Below are 5,987 nucleotides of genomic sequence, written 5' to 3'. Positions count from 1 at the left end.
TAATAGTGGATCGACTCACAAAATGTGCTCATTTTATACCAATACCGATCACACACGGGTCAGACAAGCTAGCTCAGTTGTATGTTCGAGAGATTGTACGCTTACACGGTGTACCCGTGTCAATCACATCAGATCGAGACTCGAAGTTCACATCTAGATTTTGGATGAGCTTACAGAAGGAGTTAGGCACGAGGCTAAATTTCAGCACCGCCTTCCACCCGCAGACAGATGGGCAGTCTGAAAGGACAATTCAGACCCTTGAAGATATGTTGAGAACAGTGGTGTTAGACAGAGGTGGAAGTTGGGAAGCAGTGCTGCCGTTGATTGAATTTGCCTATAATAACAGTTACCAGGCAACTATCGATATGGCACCATATGAGGCATTATATGGAAGAAAATGTAGATCACCGCTTTATTGGGATGAAGTGGGTGAGAGAAAAGTTTTAGGACCAGACATGGTCAATGAGATGGTTGAGATAGTCCGCCAGATCAGAGGGCGAATAAAAGAGGCACAAGATAGACAGAAATCTTACGCTGATGCACGTTGAACTGAGTTATGTTTTGAAATAGGAGACAAGGTCTTCCTAAAGGTATCTCCTACCAAGGGGATAACTAGGTTTGGTGTCAAGGGAAAACTTAGGCCCCGATTCGTAGGACCTTATGAGATTTTGGAGAGAATAGGCCCAGTAGCCTATAGGTTGGCGTTACCGCCAAGCTTTGGAAACGTTCACAATGTTTTCCACGTATCACAACTCAGGAAATACGTTTTCGATCCAAAGCACATAATCCACCAAGAAGAGATGATCCTTTGTCCAGACTTGAGCTATGAAGAAAGACCAGAGGCCATTCTAGATCGAAAAGTACAACAACTCAGGAATAAGGCAATCACATCAGTGAAAGTCTTATGGAGACACCACGGACAAGAGGAAGCCACGTGGGAGCTTGAAGACAAAATGAAGGAGAAATACCCCGAACTGTTTTAGAAGAAATATGCAAATTTCGGGACGAAATTTTTGTTAAGAGGGGTAGTATGTAGTGACCCGCTCTTTTATATATTTTAAATCTAGTAATGAGTGTTTATTTTTGTTCATCAGTGAATGAAAACGGTTTTTATCCTAATATGAATTCAGCTTATGATCCTGAATTTATATTGTTAAAGCAGTAAATGATATTATTTCAGAGTTATAACTGACTTAGCAAAGTCACGTTATTTATTTAAGCAAGATGAAATTAGATTTTATCTTTATTCAAGTCGTGATTTATTTCTGACTCGTGAGTTAATTAAATCTGCGGATTTAATTTAAATATTAGAACAACAAACGAATTAAATCTACGGATTTAATTTAGATTCATTTTATAATTTATCGATTTAAGCGAGAAATCACATGTCGAAATACGAGATTTATTTAAATAAACAGTATCAAGCATATACGAGCACACGATCCATCTTACAGTTACAGAATCACCGAGACAGAGAAAATACATCAATAATTCTCCTCTACATTTTTTTTTTCCTTTCTTTTTCTTCTCTTTTTCTTTCCATTAATTTTGTTCCCCACTCCATTTTACCACTAAATCTACTTTTTGACTTTCACCACCATTTTCCCCAACACTTTCACCACCAACTCAATTATGCAACAACACATATTGTTCCAGCCATCAAGTCTTTTCTTCCCTCACCAAAACGTGTAGAAGAAGTTGAGAAAGGGAGAGAGAGTTTCCTCCAACTCCAAATTGTAACTTGAAGAGGTATATACTAAGCTTCTTTATTTTGAATTCAGTTGCATATCATCCAAACGGTTCCCAAAAATTCTCAAATTAATTGTGTATCATCTTTCATACATTGTCTATATTTTGGTAAAATTTCAGAATATTTAGAGCTCGCATGATTTATTTATGAATTTGTAAACATCACTGCCCATCTGGAATACATTTTTGGTAAACAATCTTTGGGAGATCATAAGTAAAGTTTCAATCGGTGAAAACCTTTGAAACTTGAATATGTCACTCTAGACTCCCGTATCTTTCTTTTGACATCGGCCTCACCATTTTTGAGTAAGGGAAACAACCGGTATAAATTCTTGAAATCTAGTTCTTATTCCATGTACCATCCAGTAGATTTTACAAACCTACGACTTTGAGGTGGAAAAGGCCGACTTAAATATTTGATTCTCAAGCCTATCTTTCTACTGAATATTCACTGACATGTTGGGAACTTACTTGTTCAGTTTTAGAATGTTTGGTGAAGCTTAAAGTGGTTTTTCCGATTTATGTTCTGAATCTGCCAAACTTGAACTCTTTTTGTGCACTGAACTTTAGATAGTCATATCTTCTAAACCATGAAGGTTCTTAGAGTAAATCCAACTGGAGAGTGTTATGATCTCTCCCTAGTTTCCAGATTGACCTTTGGGGTTCCCAGTGGAGTTTTGTAAAGGGAGATATGAATTTTTAAAGAAAGACCACTGACTTGGTTGTAATCTGGAAATATGAAATTTACAGATTTTTGCTTGTTAAATACCCATCTTTGAGAGGGCATATCTTGCTCGTTTGAATTGTTTTTCATTCGATTCAAATTGGAGAATGATCCTTGAAATGTCTAGTTTCCAGAATGTCTTTTGGAGCCTCATTTGGAGATCCGAGGTAGATTTGGTGTCTGTTGTAAAACAACCCCTTAAGAGCTCAAGTTGTTGAATTATTTTCTATGTATCAAAGTTTATTTTAAAGGATGTTTCGTGAAAGATTTAGTATATGTGCGTAACAAGTTTGGGACTATTTATTTTAAATGAGGTCCGTTCTTTATTTAAATTAGGATGGACTTTTAATGAATATTTTTGGGATTAAACTATTATTTCTTGATTTATATAAATTATTTTTAAGGACTTATAAATATGAATTTCGTAGGCCTACTGACCTACTGTGATCGACGGTTTGTCGATGTCTAACAGCTTTGAAAATTTTATAGAAAGTCCCTACATGAGTCTTGAGTACCCTGGTAAAATTTCAAGCCATTCCAACTTCGTATGATACTTCTTTAAAATGCAAAACCTAAACTGCACATTACTACTGAGAATTTCAGAGAACAGAGAAAAGAGTCATTTATTTCAGTAGCTTCCTGGGTGATCTAGCTTTCCAAATTTTTATGGTATTAACCTTATTGTGTTATTTAGATATCCACCAAAGTTGAGCCCAGTTTGACAACGTTTACTATTTTTCAAAAATACAAGTTTTCGATTGTTCAAAACTGCCGAACATGGTAGATCGTGGTAAAAACGTCATATCTCTCAAACCACTTGGAGTTTTCGACTCTATTTTTTTTTTATATGAAACTAGACTCGAAGATCTTTCTTTCGGTATGAGTCTCGAGTCCAGGAGATGTCGGAGTCAGAACAGATTAAATTTTGAAGTTGAGTCAGTATAAAAGCAGAGCATGTTTTGATGATGTTTGATTGTGATTCTTATGTGCCTTATGTTGAGCCTTTTTATTTTATTTTATTTTTTTTAATTTTATAACATTACTTGTTCTTATTTATTAAGCCCGATTAATTATGAGATTATAAAGCGAATAAGTTGAAGTATTTATTTTCTATTGACTACGAGGAACGGGGTTTATTTAATTGACGGATTAGAACACCCGATGAGAACGGATTGATTATGATAATCTATTCGACCTCATGTGACGAGCCTTATTTAAATTATTTTATTTCGACAATTAGGATTTATAATAGAATTTCCCAGATTATTATCTCAGAATAATAATTATCGGAATATGAGTCATGCATAGTTAAATTACGCATTCTCATTAATTGAGGATTTTATTCGAGCAGTATCTTATTTATATTCTCGTAATAAAGGTCAAACACGAGATTAATAATCAGTCAAGGAGCTACTGTACCACAGAAAATTTCTATCAGGTGGGCATTACTTTCATATATATCAAATGAGTTTAAATGTTACGTTCAAGCAAGTTATTTCATGATAAAATCTTTGAGTTAAAGTTATTTCAAGTATTGTCTTGCCATAAAATGTTTAAATTTTAGTATGATATCTATCTGCTTTGGCTTTGCCAATGATGCAATCGAATTCGGGTCCTGAGCAGTTGATAGCTATCCTGCCAGGGCTAGTGTACACCAGTGACCGTGAGTCATCTAGCGGGTTGGCCGGTCAAGTGACCGTGAGAGGTGGCCACCTCTCCGGCACAAAGTTCCAGATATGATAGATTACAAGAGAACTTAGTCTGCAGACGAACTTTAAGAATCACAAATGAATTTAGTAAGCTTGGGCCTTTTAGCGAAAAACTCCCTTGCTGTACTGTTTATGATGGCATGACAATTTACAGTTTTGAAGCATGTATTTTTATAATTAGGCATACGTGTCCACTGAGTACTTTTGTACTCAAGCCCTGCATATATTTCTAAATGTGCAGGTTGAGCAGCTGCCGATGGTGATGAAGTGACGAGCGGGATTCTTTTGTCTTATTATGTATTAATGAACTCTAGGGTTACATGTCTTCATACATGTAATCAGAACCTTATTCCGCTGCGTACTCAGAAGTTTTATGTTATTTTGGATAAGTCGGAGTTATCCGAACTTGTTAGTTATTTGAGTCTATACGACAAAAACTCTGTTATATTATAGATATCCATGTTGTTAACAATGATGAAATACGATCCTTTCTTGTTTGATTATTCTCCTTTCTACCCCGCTTCTAATCTCCCTCCATTAGCCACGATTTCCCGACTTAATTATCCTTAATTAGGACTCGGTCGTGACATTATACCCCGTCTTAAAAGAATATAACGGCGAAATGACGACTCACCATTCTTTAGGAATTAGTCCAGCTAAAAATTTGGTGAGGTGACTCATTGTTTTGTCATCATAGAGCTCAAATCAAACTTCTACTGAAGTTGAGAGTTTTTATAATAAAAAATGTGAATTGAGGTTTTTTATTTAGAAAAAAATGTTAATTTGTACATAAACTATAATTAATCTTTTATGGTTTGAGCTAAAATGATAATTTTGATAAATTGGCTAAAATTGAGGTGACAATGTAGGTTTATTATAATTTAGGGACTTCTGTAGGCATGATAATTTACAAGATATTTTATTGATTTTATATTTTATTTAGTTTGAAAATCTTATGAAATGCAAGATTAAATATGATATATTACTGATAAAGTTATTGTCATATTTTAAAGATAGAATCAATTTTTTTGGCATCAAGTCAAATATCAATATTGATATATATCAATTTTCAAGAGTTAATGAAATTGTGCCACGTCATCTCTAGGGCCATAATAATGAGGGGTCAAGCTTAAAGTCTGCCTCTTCCTACAACTATATATAAGAGTCTTCATATCAGTTCTAAACACACTAAATTATAATTTCAAGAGCTCAATAGTTGGAGGATAATTCGCTACAACGAACTTTTCTTCAATATTCAAGGTGTCAATCAAGATTCAAGGCGTTCTTCTTCAAAGCAGCCTAAAACTCAAATCAAGCCCAACGTTTGATCTAGAAACAAGCCCTGGGCTCTCAACATCAACGTTACAAAGCTCAAACTCAAATCAAGCCCGACGTTTGGTTCGAAAAGAAGGTGAAGGCCATCCGCATCAATGTCACTTAAACTCAAAGATCAAGTCCAAGATGATCAAAGGCATATTTCTCCAATAAATCTCAAGGATTACTCAAAGATCATCCAATAATCCACTTGAAAGAAGAATCAAATGATCCAATAGAGATAATAACCCGCGCAAATACATTTGATCTACAAATATTTAAGTTGTATGCAATTTTGTATTTATTAAATTAAATACATAAATTTGTGTTTATAAATTTTGGCACACCCAGTGGGACAATCTCTACCTCTCATCTCTTCTCTTCATCAGCTCCATCAAGTACCAAGATCTACAACTTTAGAAGACCAAGTTGCAAATTTGACAAGTTTGTGGAAGGACTCGCCAAAATGATTCAAGAACAAGATTTTAAAA

The 5,987-nt window shown here is 34.9% G+C and overlaps 1 long non-coding RNA gene across 1 annotated transcript; it reads left to right on the top strand.

Moving 5' to 3' along the window:
* Positions 1-1,627: 1,627 nt before the first annotated feature.
* Positions 1,628-4,685, top strand: LOC131021348 (uncharacterized). Its single transcript, XR_009100922.1, has 2 exons — positions 1,628-1,749; positions 4,424-4,685. It is a non-coding gene; the product is annotated as an uncharacterized LOC131021348 (long non-coding RNA).
* The last annotated feature ends 1,302 nt before the right edge of the window (positions 4,686-5,987 follow it).

Source organism: Salvia miltiorrhiza, chromosome 4 (genome assembly GCF_028751815.1).
Source record: "Salvia miltiorrhiza cultivar Shanhuang (shh) chromosome 4, IMPLAD_Smil_shh, whole genome shotgun sequence".
In the NCBI taxonomy this organism is placed as follows: domain Eukaryota; kingdom Viridiplantae; phylum Streptophyta; class Magnoliopsida; order Lamiales; family Lamiaceae; genus Salvia; species Salvia miltiorrhiza.
The sequence above is the reverse complement of the archived record's forward strand: the minus strand, read 5'-3'. Positions and strand labels throughout refer to the sequence as shown.